Here is a 25593-nt window from a genome sequence, read left to right on the forward strand (position 1 = left end):
TATTTTCTATAGTAACCGCGAAATTGCATTAATACCGAATGTTATTCATGTATTTGAAATTCAGTTTCATTCTCTTTCTCAGACGAATAAAATTTACTTTTTCATCCTATAAATAGTACTAGTACATCTAAAGAAAGAGGAGACAACTATTAGCTCTTCATATTCATATAAGTTTAATTATTAGTGTAGTTTACATTTATTTCAAAGTTTTCATAACCCAGCCAGTCTTTATCAATATCATCTCTATATAGTTTTGGTTTTGGTTATAATAATAGTCTATATTATATCCTCTCCACTCTCCATAGGGCTTAGAGAATAACTTGAACACTATTAGAAGAAGGTCCTATCTCGAAAAAAAAAAAAAAAAAACAACAACTAGAGGAAGGCCAATAGAGCATTCATTTGATAGCATTGGTTAAAACAATTCTACATAATAATGTTTGAACTTTTTACTCTATCATATTTTCTAATTAGAATACACAGGACAATGCAATTGAATTAGACAAAACAGAATGCGTTTCCTTCCAATTGCTATTACTAGTTGGTCTTTAATTTTCTTTTCTTTTCTTTTTGGGTTGAAGGGTAAATTAGCGATTGCTCCCAGTTTTGAAGATTGGTTTTGTGATACCCCACATAATAATTTAATTCAGATTACCCCCACATTCTAACTTCCCATCACCAAACAGGTTAGTTGACTTTGTTGACCGTGGTCAAGATTTCTGTTCAAACTACATGATGAAAATGCCCTTGATTAAATGTGACCAAGAAAGAGAAAAATCACGGAGACCACCGAATCCTTGATTAAATAGTGCACCCTAATGTTCTTGAACTATGAGTAACTTGCTCTTCCACCTCAAAGGATGACACACATGGATAATTGATGTCCGCAAATATTTCATGGCGCATTGCAAGAAATCCTCCACTGAACGAATTTTTTCAGGTTAGTGGAGAGAGGATGGATTGTTTTTCATTCTCCCTCGCCAGATTTTCCCTTGTTCTATCCAGGGCCGGCTCAACCCCCTAGCAAAATAGGCAGCTGCTTAGGGCCCTGCAGCCTAAGGGGCCCCAATATAATTCAGCCCAATGCTTTCTTTTCAGCCTACAATCGTTTTTCTGGCCCTTATTTAAGGGTTAGATAAGGTACATTGGAATCTATAAAATAACGTTAGATAACCATTTGTTTCCCTTTTTTTTCTCAACGTTTCTCTTGCGTTCTCGACCAAAAAATTCCTCACATCCATTGGCATTTGAACTTTGCCTAGAGCTCCCGATTGTCTTGAGCCGCCCCCGGTTCTATCCCTCCCGGTGTGCGTTTCTCCTTTCTCCAGCCACGTTTTCAGCTATCCCTCCCGATAAATCATAAATCCCTTATCCACCTATTCAACGGGATACTACTTAACTACATATATTACCTTTCTTAAAAAGCATAAGCCAAACATGTTCTTCACCAATAGTTCTGAATATCCACTTAATTGATTCCATGAATAATATAATTAGGGTGTGTTTGTTATGATGGAAAGGAAAGGAAATACTATGGAAAGGAAAGGAAAATAAGAGTTTTTCCATAGTTTTAAAGGCGTTTGTTTACCCAACTTTTCCATATGGAAACAAATGGAAAAGGTTTTGTGTCTTTTAGCTAACCCCCGAAATTTTTGTGGAAAGAAAGGAAAGGAAATAGATAAATAGGAACTTACTACTAATACACTCCACTCAACAATACAATTATTCCTTTCCATAGCTTTTGCAAACAAACATGATTATTTCTTTCCCTAGTTTTTACTTTCCTTTTCCCAGTTTACCAAACACATACCATTTAAAATTATTTCCTTTCCATTCCATAGTGGACCACCCATTTTATTTCCTTTCCTTTCCATGAGTTAAAATTTAACAAACACACACTTAATACTTGACTAAACTCTATCAGGACGACTTTTGGTGTCGATGACCTTTAAATGCATATAAAAACTCAAAAGTAAATAGCAAATGAGATGCAGAGTAATGAGGAAGATCTCTTGTTCTTATCTGTAGATTGTAGGTACTTACCCTAATTAATCTGACGTTTTTCATTTGAAACTTTAGCAAGAGGTTTCCAAAACTATAAATATAATCGAAAACGAACTTTGAGATTCATGCCGCACATGATAATTTCACAAGTGCGATGCAACTATGATTCTGTCTCTTGCTCAATACATAGGAAGTAGCTATATGCAAGGAAAATCTATTCCAGAATGGAGTTGACATAAGAGTCCACACTATGAAAATTCCCAGTACTTCTTATATAACAACCCTATTTCTTTTCATTCCCAATTTTTATTAAATATATATAAAATTAAATAATAATAAAAAGAAAAGATAGAGATAGAGATAAGGATAGAATCATAAAAACGTGGGAAGTGGGATGAGTAGTTGCTGGAAATAAAGGATGGGGGTTTCGGTGTTTTGGTTTTACCAAACACTCGTTCTTGTTTTTGGAGAGAGTTTTTTTAAAAGAAAAAGAAAATAAAAAGAGAAGGGACGTGCTTAAAAAAAAAGGAGAAAAAGTTATAGGTTTAAAAACAAAGAGAAAAGAAAATGGAAAAAAAAGAGGTATTGGCGTCTTCATTGTGGCATCACTTTCCGGTTTTCTTTATCAGACTCTAACTAATGTTTTTGCAATCTCGGGTGAGTAGCCTAAACTCTAATCCGTATTTCTTTAAAACCTTGATACTGATTAATATATATTTTTCTATTAGTAATTTAGTTCGTTGATTTATTGGAACCTTAAGATGAAACCAAGTATTGTTAGTTTGATCGATCATACCGTGTTACTGAACTTCTATCGCGTTTCCTTTCTCTTTACATACAATATGTGTTTCGTGGGGTATATGCATGTGTAGATGCTAACTGTTGGACTGTTGGTCATTCATTGACTTAGAATATTAGAATCTTAGAGGTGCTATCATAACTTTTTATACCAAAACGAACTTTCAAACCCTCTCCTGATATTACAAATCCGCTGATAATAAGTTAATAACCGAGAGTTCGAGACTATAAATAAAAGAGTTGTACAACCAATACTAAACAACGATTCAGCCACTACAAGAAAAGTGTTGCGACCTTTGCCGTTTTTATGTGGTCATGTAATCATGTGGGTACTGTTTATATATATGATATTAGCTTCAGGTACTTTTTCTTTTATTATATTAGATATGTGGCTACTTGGTACTATTTAACTCTACACATGATATAGCTACAGGTGAAATAAATTACTATTCAATTGAATGAGATGTGGTCAAAAGTAGAAATGTTTGACTGAGATACATGAATATATTTTTCTCTATTCCATATTTCCATGATTAAATACCGAGTGTTGTCGCTGGTCTGATTTCGAACTAAATTTTGACTTAGTTATAGTTTGAACTAGAATTTTAGGAAAACATAAAAATATAAGGTCTGGAAGTCTGTTTTCCAACCCAATCGACCTCGTTGCATTCCGAGGTTTGTGGATATGGTTACGGTGTTCGGAAGTTAGCACGTCAGAATTTTCTGACTGCAGAAATCCGGATCTGTGCCGGTTTTCGAACCACGTTTTCACATAGTTAGGTTCAGATTCAAACTCTCGCCAAAACATGAAAAAATAAGTTTTATGTGTCTGCTTTCCAACCCAATTGGCCTCATCTCATTCCGAGGTCTGGGGTGATAGATATAAGGTCTGGAAGTTTGGTTGACAGAAAAAAATTAGTGTGTCAGAAATCAGTTTCTGCGTACTGTGTTCAAGTCCAGTTTTAAAATAGTTAGGGTGAGAGTTAGAATTTTTATAAAACATAAGAAAATAAGATTTGGAAGTCTGCTTTCTATTCCAATTGGCCTCATCGCATTCCGAGACCCATGGAATTTATTATGGTGTCTGGAAGTTTGACTGGCAGAAAACAGTGCGTCAGAAATCAGTTTCTTTGCACTGTGTTCGAGCCTAGTTTTGGCATATTTAGAATGAGATTGGGTATTTTTGTAAAACATGAGAAAGTAAGTTCTGTGCGTCAGCTTTGCAACACAAAAAGCCTCGATGCGTTTGGATACCTGTGGAAAGAGTTGTGTCATTCGAAGATAGTCCGTCAGAAAATCTATTTTGCTGAATATTGGGATTTTACCGTTTTCGACCTAAGTTTTCTTCTAGATGGGCTGAGGTTGGGACTTCGAGTTCTACATGAAAAGTATATCTACATACCTTAGTTTCTAAATAATTAAGTTACATGTCATTTGGATGAATGTAGGAAAAACTATAACATTGACTATGTAGTGATAAGAACTACGGAGGCTTTATTCCAATCTTGAAAGATTTGGATACGTGAGGCATCTTTGAGCAAAGTGCAGCCACTACACTATATCTATAATATATATATTAGTTTGTGTGATAACTATGTGATTGTGTTAGAAAGTCTTGTTGTTTTGATACTACATAAATATATATGTGTGAGATAGAAGTTGTATATGAATATAGACTTTAGTATATGTAGATATGTTTTGGACATTAGTGTGTGTGGACTTGAATTTGGGTTAATGAACTATTTATTTACAATATTGTATATATGAGTGTGGTTATGTAAATTGTATTTGTCCGATTATAAGTCCGCTTTACATTAAATGATGCTTAAGTGCTTGATTTGCCTTGACACGAAAATGACTCTCTACATGTGTGGTCTGTTTTTGACATGAGTAATGCTAGTATAATTATAAGTGATAAATAATGTTTTAAAGTGTAAGCCCACATCTTTAGAACTCTCCATGCCTCGTGATTTGGTAATGAGATATTATGACTTGTGATGTCATGTGATAGATGAGTATTCATTGAATGTGCCATGAATGACCCGGGTATTCATTGAATGTGCCATGAATGACCCAATAGTTTGGACTGCCCTAGAGAGGAACTAAGGTATTAAGCCTTGCGGGTTGGTCGATATTCCTTGAATGTCACGGAATGTAGGTTTGGGTATTCCTTGAATGTGGCGGGAATGACTCAGGGCATTCATTGAATGTGCCATGAATGGCCCGTTAGTGTTATGATGGGTATTCCTTGAATGTGGCGGGAATGACCCAAGGTATTCATTGAATGTGCCATGAATGACCTGATATTTTGTTATGCCCAAAAGAGGCTTTGTGATTATGTGTATGGAAAACCGAGATGGTCATGACTCACAAGTTCTGAGTTTACAAGATGAAAGTATGTTTCTGGAGGCGATATCCCCGCTTGGGGCGTATGTCTTGTAGTGGTACTTTCGGTGTGTGAGTGCGACGGATATGTGTGATTTGGCAAATGTGTGTAGTGCAAATCGTGGAGTAGGAACTAAAGGTTGGGCGGTGTCTTTGAATAAATGAGTCAACAAGATAATTAATAAGCAAAGTAAAAATATTGATTTTACGTGTGATGGAGTTATTGTATGTGATGTATATGATTTCTTATGAGAAATATATACATGGTTTGTATAAGTTGATACTCACAAGGGGTGAATGTACTCCTTGGTTGTGACTTTTCCTCGTTCTCATAAGTAGACGAGTGATACTAAAGTAAAAGTATATGAATTGTGTGATGTTATGGATATAAAGTGTGACAGTGAATAATACTAGTAAATGATTGTGAGTTCTATGTGACTGTGAATTGACTATAACTTGAAATGTTATTACGAAACTATTAATGACTTGTGATAGTCCGAGATCTATGATTATGCACGCGAAACTTTATAACGTAATGATGTCATATGAATGACTACCCTTAATATAGGTATTATGATAAGTGGTATTCCCGAATATCTTGGACGAACCAGTCATATCAATTAGACTTAAATGTCTTAAATGAGGTTTGGTTATGAATGGAATTTTGGTAGAGAGATAAATCATTTTATTGTGATGTCTAACTCTGTTTTTGTAAGGGTATGATCTATTAATCTTTTCTGCGAGGGGCGTAAATATCCTACCCTAAGGCGGCGTGTTGGCTTAAAGGTAAGGTATACCAAACTCATTTTTAATTAGTTTATCATATGTGCAGTTAATAAATGGAATGTAAGTGGTATTGTATTGTGAGTTATTTTGGAAAGTGGAAATGACGAGTACTGTTATATGAGATTCTTAGGAATTTGTATGTTGGGGGTGAAATCTTACTTGGGAAGAAACTACACGCCGTTTTTGGAAAACGGAACTATATTGTCTTCCAAGTTGAAATTGTTTGTAATGTTATATTTATTCATTTGAAAGATTATTATATATATTTTGTTGTTAGTCTACTCATACCAAAGAAATTCAATTTGTCAACCCATGTTTGCTTTGTTTTGCAATGTGGGTGTGTTCTTGGGAACATAGATGGTGGAGTGCAGTGGATAAGGAGACCTGATTTGGAGATGCTCTTGGAGTCTTCTGGTTTAAGATTTTCTGAAGAGTTGGTTAGTTTCTTTATAGTTTAATAATGTGATTTAAGGATTTTTTTCTTTTCGTTTCTTTTGATTTCAGTTTTTGTATATATCGTGTTTGATAACAGGGTTTTGGGTTTTGTTTCACCCCGGGTTTCCAGATAATTAAATATAATTGTTTTAAATATTGTCTGGAAATTTGGGGTGTGACATCTTACATCTATAATTTCAGAAAAATTCACTGCGTCATATATCCATGTTGAATCTTGTTCATTTGCACCATTAGAATGACTAGATATAATGTTCAGGAAATTGACTGTAATTTCTTTAATAAGAACTCACATGAATCTCAAACGTATGCAAGTATGGAGCGCTCTCTAGAAGAGTAAAGAATCCAAAAAGACTTCCTTTTATGCGGGGACGCGATCAACACCAACTGTTTCAGATTACCAAATGTACGCAACCGTTTTGGTATCATATTTCTCTGAAAATTAGGCAAACAAGAAAAGTAAGTTCTTTACCGGAAATGGAAGGCAAGTGCTATAAACAATGTACGAACCACAGTAAAAATATTCTTCCACATACCTCAATATGGCAATGCAAGAACAAGGACTTCATTTGAGGAATATCTGTTGATAGTGTGCCTAGAGCATAAGTGATACCAGCCACTATATTCTTGCGGATAGTGAAGATTACTACATTTACCACCGGGGTACATTCTCGAAAGGAAAATCCTACCGATGCCATAGTATTCAAATGTGGTGAGATTGACGGCATCAATTTCTACAATACCTAAAGAGAAACACTTTCGAATAACTAAGTGCTTTAAAAGCAAGCGGTTCTCCAAATATTTTTCAACTCATCCGGTTTGGTTTATCAAGCTCGGTGCTTCAGACATGAACAACCTGGACAAGATGTGTCCAATATTTTCATCAAATATCCAAACAGCTACCAGTCGAAGTTCTTTTAGAGACTTGAATCCACTTAAATTCCGTGGAGTATCACAGATGCAATAACATCAAGACAGGTACTTAAGAAAAGGAACCGTTTCTTGAACAAAAACCTATTCGGTGGTCTTCCTTGAGGTCTCCGTGGTTTTTCTCTTTCTTGGTCACATTTAATCAAGGGAATTTTCGTCATGTAATTTGAACAGAAATCTTGACCACGGTCAACAAAGTCAACTAACTATTTGACTGACGGGAAGTTAGAATGTGGGGGGTAATCCGAATTAAATCTTCAAAACTGGGGGTATCGCAAAACCAATCTTCAAAACTGGGGGCAATCGCTAATTTACCCTTTCTTTTTTGTTAGTTGTTGCTGATGTTCAACACCCAGAGTATAATCCCGCTCAAATGAAATTCTCAAAATCACAAAGAACTCTTTTATGAAAATCCATGTACAATATCAAAAATAGATTATGAAGTGTAATCTTTGATAAATAACAAGAGTAGATACGTAACGTTTTAAATTGTAAATTTTTCCATAAGTTCGAATTTATGTGAATGGTCAATTCTATTAATATATTAGAAACTCATATATGTCAACACTTGGTAGGAGTTGAACCCGAGACACTTAGTAGGAGTTAACCTCTAAAAAACCAGTAGATCTGACACTATGTTAAATTGTCAATTTCTCCATAAACTTGAACTTATGTGAAGAGTCAATTCTATTAATATATTAGAAGCTCATATATGTCAACATAAGGTGACCATCTATTAATTAACGTATACACTATCTTGGTGTATATTCTCTAATCTCCTATATATTCGGTGTACCTCTTTTGTATATATTCTCCTTCCTAGTATAATTAGATTTCTTTCTATATGTAAATTCTTGATGAGAAAGTCTCTCAACTTGAAGGGAAAGTTTCTCTTCCCAGTACTTGTAATCGTTTATAAATATATTGAAGTTTTATGTCTCACAGTCAAGTGAAGACACCAAAATCATCTCCATTCTTAACATGGTAACAGAGCAGTAACGATCCTTGTTTTCTGACTCTCCATTCTTTTCAATCAATAATCTCTAGTTGTCATGGCCGAGTCTACTACTCGCGATTCTCTTAATAATCAAGGATCAACAAATGATCCTCTCTTTGTTCACCATTCTGATAGCCCCACCTCTGTTCTAGTATCTCCACTTCTCTCAGGCGATAACTATCCCACTTGGGTTCGATCTATGACCATGGCTCTTCGAGCCAAGAGCAAGTTGGGTTTTGTGGACGGTACAATCTCAAAACCTATTTCTGAAACCGAAGTACGCAAGTGGGAACGTTGTAATGATATGGTGAATTCTTGGATATTGAATTCAGTATCTAGCGACATTAAGTGATGATTTTATATGCCGATAATGCAAGAGAAGCTTGGACAGATCTAAAGGAGCGTTATTCACAATCAAATTCTCCAAAGATCTTCCAACTGAAGGATTCCATAGCCTTCCTTAACCAAGAAGATCTATCTGTTTCGGCATACTTCACCAAACTTAAAGCCCTTTGGGATGAGCTTAATTCATTCTCTATTGTTCAACCCTGTACTTGCGGTCATGGAAAATCTAATGCTGAGCAAGTTGAAAGAGATCAAGGTATGAAGTTTCTCCAAGGGCTTCACGATCGTTTTCGTCCAATTCGAAGTCAGATTCTCATGATAGAGCCTTTTCCGAGTTTGCCTAAATTGTACTCGTTGATTCGTCAAGAAGAGAAACAGCAAGAGATCCAAAGCGCTACCTCTCTGATTCCAGAAGCAGCAGCCCTCAACACCATCAAATTTGAAAATCGTGCACCAGCCCCTCAAAACCGATCTAACAATTCTTTCGATCGACAGATTGGTAATCCTCGACAAACTGGAAACTTTCGACAAGGTGGCTATAATCAATCAGGAGCAAATCGCAAACCCAAAGGGCGTCCCCATTGTGATTTCTGTGGTCGTGATGGGCACTATAGAGCCACTTGTTATAAGTTGCACGATGTTCCTTGGAAGCAAACAGAGACAATTGGTTCTGCTTCAAATTCTCAGCTTGATGAACCTCTGATGAATCCTCCGGCCCTCACTCAAGAGCAATACAATAAATTGCTCGCTATGCTCTCTTCAGGTAGCAGTAATTCTAATGCTAACCTAGCCACATGTATTGCTCTCTCTGTTGCTCCTAGTTCTATGTGGATCATAGATACAGGTGCAACAAACCATATGTGTCATTCCTTATCTTTGTTTACTTCATATACATCTTGTTCCATGCCATATTATGTTCAATTGCCTGATGGTACTCATGCTCCAGTCACACATATTGGTACAATCACTCTTACCCCCACCATTAGACTTGAAAACGTCTTTTACATTCCGTCGTTTAAGTTCAATCTCTTGTCTGTTAGCCAAATCACAAAATCTCTCAATTGTTTGCTAATTTTTTATCACAATCAATGCATTTTTCAGGACCTATCAACGAAGAAGAGGATTGGACAGGGTAACTATCATGAGGGGTTATATTAGTTTCAGTCTCCATCTGCTTTATCAGTCATCAAACCACCTAGTATCGATCTCTGGCATTGGCGTTTGGGGCATTTATCTTATCGCTCTTTGCAAACTTTAAGTAGAGATATTCCTTTTATTTCATGTTCAAATAAACGTACTTGTGAAATTTGTCCACAAGCTAAGCAACATCCTTCCAGTGAGATCACTACTAGTTCTCCTTTTCAACTAATTCATTGTGATATCCGGGTGGTTTTTCCCATCCTTCGTTGAATGGATCTCGTTATTTCTTAACCATTGTTGATGATTATAGTCGTTGCACGTGGATATATCTCATGCATATTAAATCTGAAACAAAAAGACTTTTGCAATCTTTCTTTGCCATGATTAGAACTCAATTCAACACTCATGTCCATAATCTTTATTCAGAACTGGTCCTTTTACTTTTCTCACCAATTCAAAAAAGTTCGTTCTGACAATGGCACTGAGTTCCTTTCTAACGACATGCAGTGCTTCTTTTCTGATCATGGTGTCATCCACCAAAAGAGTTGTGTCTCAACACCACAACAGAATGGTGTTGTGGAACGTAAGCATCGTCATTTGCTTGAGGTTGCTAGAGCCTTAAGATTTCAAGCACACTTGCCGTTAAGGTTTTGGGGTGAATGTATTCTCACGGCAGCTTATCTTATCAATAAAATGCCATCACCTATTTTATCGGGTAAAAGTCCTCATGAACTCTTATTTAAATCTATACCAAGTTACTCACATTTACGAGTCTTTGGTAATCTTTGCTATGCTCACAGCAGTAACATTAAGCATAAATTTGATCAAAGAGCTAAGCCTGTCATTTTTGTTGGTTATCCCCATGGTCAAAAGGGATATCGAGTATTTGATATTGCAAGTAAAACAATATATGTTTCTCGAGATGTTAATTTTTTTGAAGGAATTTTTCCTTTTCATGATATTTCTAAATCTACTTCTACATCTCCCTTTGTTACTCCCTTCCTTTAAATGATAATGATAGTATGGAAGTTATTTCTCATGATAATGAAGTCAATCATCATACTATCGTAGAAGGGAATAATGGTGGTAATCCGGTTCTCCTAGTTCAGAAATTATTCCCCGCACAATGACGCACCATTGTCTCCTCTTTGGTCATAATTCCCTGTGGTCATAACTCTTCAACACCCATTGTTCCGCTAGCGGTATCATCATCCACAGTATGATCGACATCCTCCTATAAAGCTTAGTGACTATGTATGCACACGGGTTACTCATGATAGCTCCCTCCTCCATCCAATTCCAAGTTGACAGTAATCCATATCCTATTCATAAGTACCTTTCCAATTCTAATATCTCTCAAGGCACATAAGGGGTTTCTTTCTAGTGTTTGTTCCAGATGTGCCTACTTCTTTCACCAAGCGGTTAAAGTGTCCTAAGTGGCGTGAGGCAATGCAAAAGGAACTTCAAGCACTTGAACAGAATAATACATGGAGTCTCGTCCTCTTCCATCCCACAAGAAACTCATTGGGTGCAAATGGGTTTACAAAATCAAATACAAATCTGATGGAAGCGTCGAACGGTATAAAGCACGATTGGTCGCTAAAGGCTTTACACAAGTAGAAGGGATGGACTATCACGATACCTTTGCACCGGTTGCTAAACTGGTCACAGTTCGAACTTTACTAAGTGTCGCTTCTGTTAAGCAATGGCCACTATATCAGCTTGATGTTAATAACGCTTTTTTACAAGGTGACCTTGAAGAAGAAGTTTATATGAGAACACCACCTGGCTTTCCCGTAAGGGGGGAGCATCGAGTATGCCGCCTAAACAAGTCCATATATGGCCTGAAACAAGCATCATGCCAGTGGTTTTCGAAATTTTCCTCTGCTCTTCTTGAAATCGGGTTTTCTCAATCCAAAGCAGATTATTCTCTGTTCACTCATATCACCGGTCAATCATCCACTTTTGTGTTAGTTTATGTCGATAACATTATCATAATAGGTAATGATGATTCCGTTATCAAGCATCTCAAGCACTTTCTTGAGAACAAATTCTTTATCAAAGATCTTGGACGTCTAAAATATTTTCTTGGTATTGAAGTGGCACGTTCATGCAAAGACATATTTTTGTCTCAAAGGAAATATCTTCTGGACATCCTTAAGGATATTGGTCTAAGTGGCGGCCGTATTTCAGCATTTCCCATGGAACAAAATTTGCATTTATCTCCAACTGATGGGACGCCTTTGCCTGACCCGACTATTTATCGGCGCTTGATTGGCCGACTTATTTACTTGACAGTTACTCGACCTGATATCACTTATTCAGTTCATATCCTTAGTCAGTTTATGCAATCTCCAAGGAGCGCACATATGGATGCGGTACACCGTGTTCTTCGTTATCTCAAAGGTTCGGCTAGTAAGGGGATCCTTCTGTCATCATCTAGCTCTCTACATTTGCATGGATTTTGTGATTCTGATTGGGCAGGATGCCCATCTTCTCGTTGTTCTACAACGGGATATTGTGTTCTTCTTGGCCACAGTCCTATATCTTGGCGAACAAAGAAGCAAACCACCGTTTCCCGCTCTTCCGCTGAAGCAGAGTATCGTGCTATGGCAACCTTAACTAGTGAGCTCCAATGGCTGCATTATTTGCTCAAAGATTTTGGCATTTATCACTCCTCCCCTGTCACAATGTATTGTGATAATCAGGCGGCTTTGCACATTGCTAAAAATCCCGTTTTCCATGAACGTACAAAACATATTGAAATTGATTGTCACTTTGAACGTGAAAAGATTCAGAAAGGCCTCATTAGTCCTCGGTACATTCCTTCCTCCAATCAGATAGCAGATATTTTCACAAAGCCGCTCGGTGCAGATCCATTTCATCGTCTTATGGGCAAGCTGGGCGTTACTGATGTACACGCTCAGCTTGAGGGAGAGTGTTAACGTATACACTATCTTGATGTATATTCTCTAATCTCCTATATATTCGGTGTACCTCTTTTGTATATATTCTCCTTTCTAGTATAATTAGATTTCTTTCTATATGTAAATTCTTGATGAGAAAGTCTCTCAACTTGAAGGGAAAGTTTCTCTTCCTGTACTTGTAATACGTTTATAAATATATTGAAGTTTTATGTCTCACGGTCAAGTGAAGACACCAAAATCATCTCCATTCTTAACACCATCATTTATTAAATATCACACCGTCTTACATACACAGTCATCTCCAAAAATCTCCAAAAATATTTGATAGGTTTGTAGTTTCTAAGCAGGTCGGCTCATTTGCAAACAAAACGAGACCACAACTCACAGGCTGACAATACCTTACTTTTTAATCATTGTTCTATAGCTTCCTAATCAAAGCCTAAACATAAACAATATACTTAACCTCATATAACATTATTTATTTAGCAAGACTAATTATAACTAGCTAGCTTGTATATATATGTTCATGGATTATAACTCTAATTCCTTCCGCTATCACCACCACCTTTGTTCTTGGGGTCATGTCCTTTGTTAGCCGAAGGATCATCGTAGTCATCAGTTTGCAGTTTTAAAGACCTTCCTGTTCCACCACCCACCACCACCATCTTTTCATTTCCTGCTTAGCATAAACAACAGATTCGTCACTAAATTAATTGTCAAACAATTTCATTAACACCATAATCTGTGTTTAACATGACACCATCAACAAATAATTCATCATCATTATTTATTTTAAACAAATTATTTTACTTTTCTTCATAGAATATGCAAATTATTCCATGAACAGTTAAATACCGTAGTATTTTGTTTTTTTACTTACGGATTTCTAAAATGCGTGGAAAAAATAAATGGCTACATCACTTACATGAAACATCCCCACAGATGAATTATACTTAAAAAGTGTAACTTAAATGAGCTTTGAAGAGACAAGTTACCAGGAACTAAAATGGTGTTGCGAGAAGCAGCTGAACATAACAATACTCCAAGTGCAAAAAGCAAGGACCACCAAAATCGAAGCCCAACTCTCATATCTTTTTTTATGTTTTAACCTTCTCTTGAGGAAGAAAAAAAGACTACTTGAACTGCTTGAATTTATAGGAACAGATGACGCATTTGTTTATGTATCTTGTACACGTGGCAATATCTCAAATAGATGTTAGAGTTGACTCTTAGTTTTATCGTGGGCCAACGTCTTTCCAATGTTTTTGTGCTGCGATAAACAACACGTCCAACAAGGATCTAGTGTTCGACACAAACGTATTCATCTCGTGACCTTAAATCTTAATTAGAATGGTGCACGTGCTACGCACGAAATTACACATGCGTGGGACCATAGCTACGAAAAGAAAAGAAAAGAAATTCTTAGTTTTTTATTCTTACAACAGACACGCTTTTATGGCTTGTGGCCCAAATATAAAAACAAAATTTTAAAACGGACAAAAAAAACAAAATGTTATAACAGACAGCGCACAGGTGCAGCAAATATAGAAAGTGTTAGAACTGATACCAGCTCATTCGGCTGAAGGGAAAGCGTGTAAGGGTTGTTAGAACTTAGAACCGATAGACAACTCATATGGCTAGCTACGCCACGCCACTTATAAATAGTAGAGCTGTAGAGATGATGTAATATTGCCAAGCCATAATTAAATGATCATCTATTGTTGATATTTCGGGCCTTGTACGGACGTACGGTGGTGCCTAAGTTCTGATTTTCAAGGAAGAAGTTCCTAGTATCCAGCAATACTTAGACGTGAAGCATAGATTTAATTAAGTTAATTTAGCATTTAATTTCTTGTTATGGTGAGTTCTGGATCAGTGTACGAGTATCATGTATGCAATGGAGGAAATACTCGCTGTATCCATAATTCGTGCGTGTGCAGGGCTAGGCTATTGCCTCAACTTGTCAAAGATGGAATACAGATACTACAAGGCAATAAAGTGTTCAGGTCAACTTGTGCATTTGTCATTTTCCTACACGCAAGTCCAAACCATTGAGATTTTCCGGAATCTCAATTATTTAATTTTGTACAAGATAGACGTGGAGGCAATGCCTTCTCTCCATGCTGGTCATGATGATGGTAGAATTCGAAGTGACTTTGCTAAAAAAACATATGAAAGTAGTGACCGACAACCAAAATCGCCCAATGTTTCTTTTTGGTAAATCGCAATGTTGATCAATCGACAAACACAAAATTATAGATTAGCAAGATCCATGGGGGCAGAGTCCATTACATAAAGCATGCTCCAAAACAAGTTCGATGTTGATATTTCAACTATTTTTAGTTTACTCAAATCTTGCTTAAACATCGATGGTCATCACATCACCTAATCTCCCGTATATTTTATTACCCAAACTAATATCCCCTACTATGTTTATTTTTGAGACAAAAGTGATAAAACTGCTTTAGACTCTGTTTGGCAATAACAACTTATGCTGTACTAGGTGGTACTTAGCCAAATTTGGAGTATCTCGTGGTTCATGTCCCAGAGATGATCAATAACATAAGTTGTTTGGTTCTTGCCTACTCTTCCTCAAAACTTATTGCACCCCAAGTCAGAAACACACAAAATAATCTTTAAAAACTTCAAATAGAAAATCCAATACAATGCAATCTTAAAACAGATTGTTAATCAAACTCCCAAATTAATATACCAAAACAACCACATATATATTTCTATTTTCTTGAAAGAAATTTACAAAGAAAGATTACATAAACTTCTTTAGTAGCAACAATTTGGAAATCGCCAAAATCAAATGGGTTTCATCTTATATCTTCAAAATTGGAGAAATCAAGAGATGATGTGAATAGAGAGATGTTCAAATTTGAGAAAATGGAGATTTTGTGTGATGAAAACGGTGGGTTTTGCTTTGAGATATTGCACTTTTCCTTTTTGTTTAAGTAAGAGAAGCAGGGTGTGGAGAGAAGATGGTGGGGAAGGAAGAAATAAATTGTTGAAGTGGTGAAGAAGAAGAGAGTAGGGCTGTGTTTTCTCGTTTTTTATTTTTTTGGTCAGTCCTTTTCTTATTTACTAGCCATTTGGCCCGGCCTATGGCCGGACTTGCTACATAGATAGCTAATGACTCAAAAGCCTAAAGTCCACTTGAATAAATAATATATGTATATTGATTAACTAATGATTTATTGGGCTTACTTTGTTTGAAAGGTTTATATTTTTCTAATTTTTTTAAGGGGACTGTTAACCAAGCTCTCAAACCTTGATCTAATAAGTGCAATCAAAATCTACTGAAGACTTGGCAATCAAATCATTGCTCAAACTACAAAGATTAGAGTTGATGTGAACATATCGGTTGTAAATGGTATGATTACTATGTACTCAAAATGTGGTAGGATTGAAGAAGCACAGGAGGTTTTCGATTCAATAAGTGAGATGAACTTAATTTCTTGGAACGCCATGATCTCAGGGTATGCTCAAAATGGCCAAGGAACAAAAGCGGTGCAGATTTTTGAGAGCATGTTAAAATCGAGTCTAGCCCCTCGATCATATAAGCTATGTTCTTTGTTCTATCGTTGTAGTCATTCAGACTTGTTATGGAAGGAAAACAACACTTTGATTCCATGACAAAAGATCACGGTATATCTCCAACTTCGTGAGCATTTTGCTTGTATGGTTGACCTTTTGGACGTCTTTGGGTTGCTAGAGGATGCCAAGAAAATGATTGATGAGATACCCATGGTGGAAGCATGTCTTTGTGCTTGGGGAGCTTTACTTAGTGCATGTCGTACCCATGGTAATGCGGACTTAGCACATTGTCTTTGTGAAGCATTTGTTTGAGTTGGATCCAAAACATTCGTGAAGTTATGTCCCGCTAGCCAACCCAGATCTCTGGACTTCGGAAATCTGAATGCCCTTTCAGATGTGAGGAAACTGATGAGAGAAAGAGGTATTAGGAAAAATCCTGGTTGTAGCTAGATTGAAGCTGGGAACATGGTACATGTATTCACTGTAGATGATACAAACCACCCACAAATCAATGATGTTCGTAGAAAGTTAGAAGAGCTTCTTAAGAAGATTGAAGATACAGGTGATTACATAAATAAGAATGGTTCTGAGGAATCCCGGGGCTACCATAGTGAGAAACTTGCAGTTGCTTTTGGGTTGCTAAGCTTACCTGGGTGTGTGCCAGTTCATGTCATGAAAAACTTAAGGGTTTGATTACATAAATAAGAATGGTTCTGAGGAATCCCGGGGCTACCATAGTGAGAAACTTGCGCTTGTTTTGGGTTCTTGAGCTTACAGGTGTGTGCCGCCTCATGTCATGAAAAACTTAAGGGTGTGCACCGATTGTCACAGTATAGGAAAAACAACAATTCAAACTATAATCCAACACAAAGTGACACAAAATTAATGAAAATATCACACTGACAAAGAAGAGAGAGATGAACCTTAAAAAGATGAAGATAGCAGTTCTCCAACCTTGTTGAGCGCGGACGACACCCATCCAGTGAGTTAATCGTTATTTCAATTTATGTGCATTTACCACACCTATATTGTAAAAGCGTAATTGTACCAATTGCAGTAGTTTAGTTACTGTCCATGCCTTCCGACATGGGTGACATCAAGGCATATAGACATCTAACTGCAACATGGCTCTACTCTGACAGGCATGGCATTGCATCCAATCTGAAGTTGAACACAATGAGAGAAAATATTAACCAGGATACAAAAGCAGCAGCACAGCTATTTGTTTTAAAGAGAAACTAATAAGATATAAAAATTATCTTATAGCCTTTAAGTTTCTTGGCAGGTATAAGGAGCTTTCTTAGACATAAAAATAGAAGATATCCACAAAGCAACCCCAATATCTCACATTTGCGTATTAGCACAAATTAACCTACAAACCCAATAACCCGTAATACTATGTGCATACTGGCTTAACCAACAATTGATCCCACTACTTATGAACAGATTCGTTTAATTGATCCAATTACTATGAGCAGAGCATGTTAAAATAGAAAATGATTGTACACCATGTATAGCATAAAAAGTGAAAATAACGTTTATGTACAAAGTTATAACTCTTTCTAGAAACAAAGAAGTATCATGTGTTATATACGTTACACTCGTTAAAATGCTATTCAAAGCTCAAGTGCTTTAAAGATTCAGATTGAAATTCTATATGCATGAAGTCACCAAATAACCTACATGTACCACCATAGAACGTCACATCCTAAGTTTGAGTAGATCCACACTTATGAAGAGTTTATGTCTCTGCTTCATGCCCGCAAAGGTGAAATGCAATAGTGCAACCTAAGCTCTTTATGCACACAAAAAGACACCACTAATTAGACTTGAAGTTCAATATTTCATCTAATGTTTGGAAAAAATAATAAAAAATACATAAATAGAATAGATGAGTCAAACTGTTACCTTTGAATTGCTTGAGATGGGTGACATCTTGGGATGTACTTATTTTCTTATAGCCTTCAACTGGTAACATAAATTGGTTGCTTAAATATTTGAAAATTTTATGCTGAATATTTAACCTAGAATCCAAATTGGTTTATTGTCATTCAAGTTCACCTCCAAATTTTATTAAAAAAAATCATAGATCATAGATCAGCTCTAAAGTTTGCCTCAAACAATGCACATTCAAATTCGATAATATATAACTCCAAAACAATACTATCTAATCATTATAATACTAAAAATACTTGGTTAAGGAGGGCTTGCTCAATAAGTTCAACAACTATCGTAAAAGATTTCTTCTATCTTTGTATACGTCAATCAAGTAATATCAATGAATATTGAATAAACCTAGGATAAGAGTTTGTGTAAGGTTGTCTCACCATTTGGAGTATCACCTCCATTCCTTTTGTGATCACCATCAAACATAACTGGGAAAATATCAATTTTCTTTGTATTAGCTTGTTCTCGATCTCATGGGAAATTCACTCATTAAACCTTAAATCCAATATAGTATAGTATTAGCCAATGTTCGCCACTGGAAATCATAGACAAACTCACTAACCTAACCAATCAATTTAGAAACCAATGTGCACAATTATAATCCAGATGTTTGGATCATTAAACACACGAAACAAAGTAAAAATAAAGTACTCAAAATAGATGAGCAAGTAGTGGCATAGAGGTTTCGAAAATGTTTATGAAATCAATATATGTCATGTGTACCATATAAGTTTATTCTACTCTATTTTGGTTGAGTATCACATGTCATAGGATTGACTACTTAAATTCATTTATGCAATTTCTTGAGAAAGTACCAATAAAATTACCTTCATTGCGCTTTCATTTCTGCGACGAACAATTATTTATTTGCTTGCTCTTACTTGATGAGTTGATGTTACGTCGGACGTCCTTAGCAGGTTTAAAACCTATATCAACAAAACCACAGTTCATGAGAGTCAATAAAACATCTCATCTCTGATTTGTGATTTAATCATAATAATAGAGCTAGCTATCATCTCAACGGTTAGTAGCTTTAGAAAGCCCACAAACAATGCACAATAACCTGATTTCCAATCTCCACCCATTTGTTTTCATAAAAAGCATCTAGAGATTATTAAAAAAGGAAAAAATGTGAATTCAGGTGTCTATCTTGTCCAGGCAAAGCATCTAGAGGATGTCTAAAATGTTAGGAATCTTAGCGCCAAAGAGACTCAATGTGTCATTATCAACATAAAGGTACATATTATATAAAAAGATACATGCATGTATATTATATAAAAAGATACATGTCTTTAGTATTGAATTATCAATCAAGATAGGGGCAAACAACAATAGAAGAGGAATAAACAAATAATCACTAAAGTCACAAAACTATTCCTACTTCCTAATTCCTACTAAGTACTAAGAGTGGCATAGTGCTAAGTAGTCATAAACATTACCCAATATATAGCATCCATATTTATTGTATCTTAGTATGTGCTAAGTAGTCCTGGATTGAATGAACGGTTGAGTTACTTAGCCTTCTAGTTTTGCCTGTCAGTTTTGGTTGACAAAGGGAGCTATGCTAAGTGTACTGTTCAAGAAGATTTATGAGAGGGTCATGGACTAAATATTAACTACAAAGACTACTTACTTAAATCTTAATTTTTTTCATAGATTACTGGCAATTATAAATTTCTTTTTCTTTCTTCCATGAGCAAAACCTTTGTACTGTAGACGGTTGTACATCTATTTTCTATATGATTACATGTTAAATCATAGCGATGCCCTTTGATGCTAAATGGATCATAACTGTAGCAGCAAACAATTTCAAAGAAAGTAGGAATCATGAATGCAAAAATGACTTGAGATAATTGAACGGTACAGACTTTTGATTTATAGAATTATATTATGTCGGGAGTGATATTTATAGAGAACAAAGATGTAAGCCAACATCTTTATGCACAAATTATCAGCTTACCTGGTCAATGTTTGAAGTTGAAACAGTTTTTTCCAACCATTGCAATTGAAGCCCAGTTCCACAAAAACCCAGCAGAAACCCATCCGAATTGCGAACCCCAATCTCAAAAAAGTCAGCACTTGTTGACTACTATCATCATACTCTTATTAGACCCCATTAGCACTCTTGGATTCCTTAGCATGTTTCATGTTGCTCAAAATTATTTCACCCGTTTATTTACTTTTCTTGTTATACTGCATCCTTTTTGCATGGTTTAGATACATCTTCCTACCAATACATAGAAAACAAAATGCAATCAAGAGTTTTTAAAAAAGTACATAATCTTCTTTTTTGTTGTGTTGGAAACGTAAAACCCCACCACTACAAAAAACAAACTTAATCCCATAGAGATGAAAGAGATTTACCAGAATACTTGTCGCGTCTTGGTCTTCCTTTTCCATTTGACTTCTTTCCAAGGCTGGGTGTTTTTGTAGAACGGCCATTGATAGAATTGAAATGCCTAGAGTCCAGTTTAACTTTATCTCAGATTTTGAGTCAACCAAATCGGAATCATCGGTTTCTATGTTTCTACCGTCATCAAAGGACTCTCGACCATCATCACCCTTCCCTTCTTACGCTACCGGATCGACCTTCATTGTCGGGCTTAGTATCATCACTTTCCAAAAACTTCGAGCATCCGGAGAATCAATACCGTCATCGTATTCATCATCAAACTCTGCCCCTTCATTTTCCAAATCAAAGTGGACGCCATTACTATTCATTTGCCTTAACTGCCCAACATTCTTCAAAGAAGCCTCATATTCGGCTTCATAATACTTTAATTCATCCCTTCCAGCTTCATTATACAATCCCCCACTTCTCTTAGTACCAACAACAAGGGGATGCTTATTATTGCCACTTCTATTCTTCACATATTCCTTGTCAAGACTCTAGTCTTTATTATTACCAATCTCCAACTCACTCTCATTATATTCATCATCCCTTCTCCTATCATCCCTATCCCAATATCCCGTCCATGCCAAACCGAACCACCACGACCAAACTTAAGTACTCTAGAACTCTTAGTACTATACGTGTCACATTCGTAAGAAAATCATAATCATTCTTTAAATCATCATACTGACCAGGTAAGGATGCAGCATTTTGAAAATTAATGGGTTTTGAAGAGGGAGAAAAAAACTTACAAACAATAAAATCATTTGAGAGATTTTTGTAGCGAGAGAGAAAGTGGTGATAGCTTTTTCTTCTCTTCACCATCGTTTTTGTTCGGTTAGAGAGAAAGAGAGGACTTTTCTTTTTATTTTTGGACTTTTCTTTTTATTTTTTTGGACTTTCCTTTTTGTTTGTTTGGGTTATGAACAATTGAGATTGAAATTGGGAAAAGCGGGCATAGATTTGTGTTTTTTTATGCCGAATTATTATAAAATCTGATGTGTCAGTCTCAGAGAAAAAAGGGGAGCTGACGTGGGTCACTGGGAGCATTCTCAACTACTCAGTATTCATGGTCTTTGTCTTTGATTAAGATGTAGATTGAAATCCAACCTTTTCCAATGGATACCGCTATTCATACTTTTGTGATTGGGCCAACCAACTAGTAGCTTAAATTATGTGTAGATTATGACATCAACCAACTACAGACTTGGGCCCAAAAAAAAGGAACCAAACATAAAAAATGGAATAGTGTACCCTAACCCATGAATGGGTTGGCAAATACAGGCTACCAAACAGGGCCTTATTAGCAAACAAGCAGTCCTCTACTCCTCTTAGTAGCTTTTCTTTTTAACTATCACTACTTCTGAATAAAAATCCACTGCCAAGGAATTTTTGTTGTAATTGGTAAGTCGTCTTGAATTATTAATCCCATTCCCAAATAGTCGAATAAACTGGATAGAAGCCCACGATTTCACTTGTTTCATCTTCAAATCCCAGGTGATGGCCGAGAGGAACAGCCACTGATGAGCAAACAAGGCCATTTAAAGAGTTGCAAGTTGAAACACAATGGCCAATGCCCTATTGCCATTTGGTTGATGTCATAATCTACACATAATGAAATTGTGAAACATACTTTATTGGCTTATTCAACCAATACCCCCAAAATGTAATATCATTGTACCACGAAACAGATTTTATCCTTTTTAACACATTGATATGTTTAGCCAAGCTAATGTCCAGCCTACATCTGTAAATGAATTTCATGTAGTATTTTAGCCTATGGTGGACCGGTGGCAAAGGTGCAAGTCTACTCATAAGCATTCCTCGAAGTCTCAAAAGATGAATATTACCAAAGGTGCAAGACTACAGATATTACCCCAAACCATTTTCTTACTTCTGAAGTGGATGCCTAACATTGTGTATCAGACCCACTTGCAGTTGCATCACACATACTATTTTCTGACAACAAAACAAAGATGGTTTTAGCGTTATAAAGATTCCGCAAGTCTAAATGTCTTCTATTATCTAGCCAGATAAGTCTATTCCTCATATGTAAACGTCTTTGTAAAAGTTTGACAATAAATTTTGGTGACGAGCAGATAGTGCAATTGTTCCTCTATTAGGATTCAGAAAAACAAATTTCTTACAAACAAACAATTCCCAATGGGAAGAACAAATTGCAGTAACTTGCACGCTTAGAATAACTGAATTCATCAAAACTGATGGGAAGAACAAATTGCAGTAACTTGCACGCTTAGAATAACCGAATTCATCAAGATAGTCATGAACAAAGCACAAGTGCAAAGGCAATGGCCATAAATATGAACTTCTTTTATATTCTTTTCTTTTCCCCCTTTTCGATATAAAGGGCAACAAAGATGCCATTCTATCCCTCCGACAAAATAACAATAAGACCTTATTCATAATTGATGGCGAAATTAATAAGAATTGGAAACAGACAAGAAGGGGAGTTCTTACAGCCACTGTTCCAGTAGGAAAACAAAGGCTTAATTACAGCCACCTATTGAAGTATTTTGTAAATGCATAATCAAATGTCTCAAATTTGAATCATCAAAATCACCAGCTATGGGCTGCACACACTAATGGGCTTCGAGGGCTAGAAGGTGTTCACAATCCCACTCTAATTATCAGCGAGGTCACCAGGTCGCAACAGCAATTTAACTCAGTTTGCATCACCACTGACAAAGGTTTAGGAGTGGATTACCTAGCAACACAGAGTCCTGAAAAACGCCTTGGTTCTATTTCCAGTGACCAAAAGCCTTCCCTTTATCTGGTGTACGAAGCGCCCCCAAACGACACACAGACAAACATATTACTTATTTGCCTAAGTTCTAACTACAGAACATCAAAAATTGATTGAGGAAACCCAGGAGTGCTAAAAACTTGAAGCTGCCTACCTTCGAAGGCATAGTACAAAATGTCCAAATTTTTTGAGATATCTGGGTTTGTCTATGCAGGAAAATTTGGCATGACTCAAGGGTGCTCGTATTTCGGCCTAAAACAGCAATTTCTGTGCTAAAGTACCAAAAGGATTCCCTAATACTACACATATAACTATAAGTACCAAAGAGACATTGAATAAAAACGGAAACAAAGATTATTTGGCTATCAAAAGACGTTACTGTTGGATACGGATACTTAATGCAATATTTCAAGTACCATCGACACATCAAACTCCATAAGGTTTCCTTTTAACAACGAAATAAAGAGTACTTGATTACGTATGTGAAATGAAGTCCATTTCTACCACTTGTTACAGTGTTATACAATATAGCAAATGGAAGAAAGTTAGTCTGGGATAGAAATTACCATACATCTCTCATCGTTTCTTAAAACCATACTTTTTACGTTCATAGAACAGATCAGTTTTTGCACTTCCCAAATTGACAATCTTTGGACACCCATCTCGGTCCTTTTCCTGCTGAGTACATTCTTTGCAGTAATATGCGTCAGAGATACCAACACCACCACAGATCACACAGCGTCCCTGGAAAGATCCATAGTTACACTCGTCACAAATCCGCACGAGGGTGCAAGGACGCACATAGGAGTCGCAGATCACACACTTCCCGTCATCCTTTTCACATAGCCGCCCAATGGCAATCCCTGGCTGCTTCCTGCACATAATCAGATCCGGATGATGCTTAGCCATGTTCCTTCCCTTGGTCTCTTAGTTCCCCAAATGTCTGTGCCCTGCAAGCAATGGAGGGCAAGCATTACATTTCACTACTATGTGGTTAAACAGTATTACATGCTGAAAGAATCGGTGAAACCTAGTGTATATATCTAATAGCAATTATGAACGCCTGTCATAAGAATCATATTAGAAACAACCAGCAGCGAAACCGTATGTACCAAATTTTAGAGTGAAGACAGAAAAAAAGTACTTAAATCGGCCACTTTCCATTCCATAGTTAAACAGTGGCTAACCACTAACACCAATGCACAGATTATTTTTATACGATCAAAGATTCCAATTAAATGGAGGAAACACACAAAGGGCTTCGAGGCCTGCATCTACAAATCTTGTCATTCTTTCAAGGGTTTAGTTCAACATATGGATTTAATTTAATGAGCATTGCAATCAAAATAAAAAGCACAAAAGTAAAAAAAAAAATTGGACGAATTAAATTAAAGGGTCTAACCTTGTTGTACCGAAGAATAATTTCGTCAAACAAGTATCGCGTTCTCACTATATATGAGTCGATGCTTCAACGAGCTGGAAATAGAGACACGGCAGCAATAGAATAGAATACTGTTCGGCCCATGGGTTGAGAATGGCAGGCCCAATGGGTATTGAAATGTTATTCACATTAGAATGGGTCTATCTGATTGCCTCAGAAATAGCAGTATAGCCCGCTATTCTGCAAACAAAACATAAACATCGACTACCAAAATTTCAAGCAAATTGTGGCTTAGTTTTTTAGATAATCAACTAGATTTTGGACCCGGGTATATGCCCGGGTTCTATTATATATTTTGTGTGCTGAAAAGATTTTACAAAATGTCTCACACAAATGATCTATTACATATTTTGTGTGCTGAAAAGGGTTTACAAAATGTCTCACATAAATTTTCAAATCAGAATATATTTTTATTGAAAATAAACCGAAATACATTCATGAGCAGCGATTATGGTGCATAAGTACTTGGAAACTAAATGATCAAATTGAGATAGCCTCTTCACTTTGTGGTTTATGATATTAATTCTTAATTTTCAAATGTAATTATCTTAAACTCGATCTAGCTTGAATAATAATTTTTAATAGATTTATGGTGATTTAGCGGTAAATCATCACCACTCGGCTTATGTACTAATGTGTACAAATTACTAAAATATCTATCAAATCACTAAAACAGATTGATTGTTTCCATATCCTCAAAGAATACACTACTCTCACTTGAAAAGATATATCACATGAACG

General features: G+C 36.2%; 2 long non-coding RNA genes and 1 pseudogene across 3 annotated transcripts; 1 reads left to right on the forward strand and 2 right to left on the reverse strand.

The window, feature by feature from the left end:
• Positions 1-1905: 1905 nt before the first annotated feature.
• Positions 1906-6634, forward strand: LOC147489735 (uncharacterized). Its single transcript, XR_015201511.1, has 2 exons — positions 1906-2661; positions 6331-6634. It is a non-coding gene; the product is annotated as an uncharacterized LOC147489735 (long non-coding RNA).
• Positions 6635-17203: 10569 nt separating this feature from the next.
• On the reverse strand, positions 17204-18752 carry LOC147489736 (uncharacterized). The gene is made up of 4 exons (XR_015200708.1): positions 18636-18752; positions 18217-18276; positions 17992-18103; positions 17204-17469 (listed from the first exon to the last, which is right to left on the reverse strand). It is a non-coding gene; the product is annotated as an uncharacterized LOC147489736 (long non-coding RNA).
• A 5091-nt stretch (positions 18753-23843) lies between these two features.
• Positions 23844-24959, reverse strand: LOC147489737 (PHD finger-like domain-containing protein 5A pseudogene; annotated as a pseudogene). Its single transcript, XR_015203034.1, has 2 exons — positions 24814-24959; positions 23844-24361 (listed from the first exon to the last, which is right to left on the reverse strand). The product of XR_015203034.1 is annotated as a PHD finger-like domain-containing protein 5A pseudogene (transcript).
• Positions 24960-25593: the final 634 nt, after the last annotated feature.

The sequence above is a fragment of the Coptis chinensis genome, chromosome 7 (genome assembly GCF_015680905.1).
Source record: "Coptis chinensis isolate HL-2020 chromosome 7, ASM1568090v1, whole genome shotgun sequence".
In the NCBI taxonomy this organism is placed as follows: Eukaryota; Viridiplantae; Streptophyta; class Magnoliopsida; order Ranunculales; family Ranunculaceae; genus Coptis; species Coptis chinensis.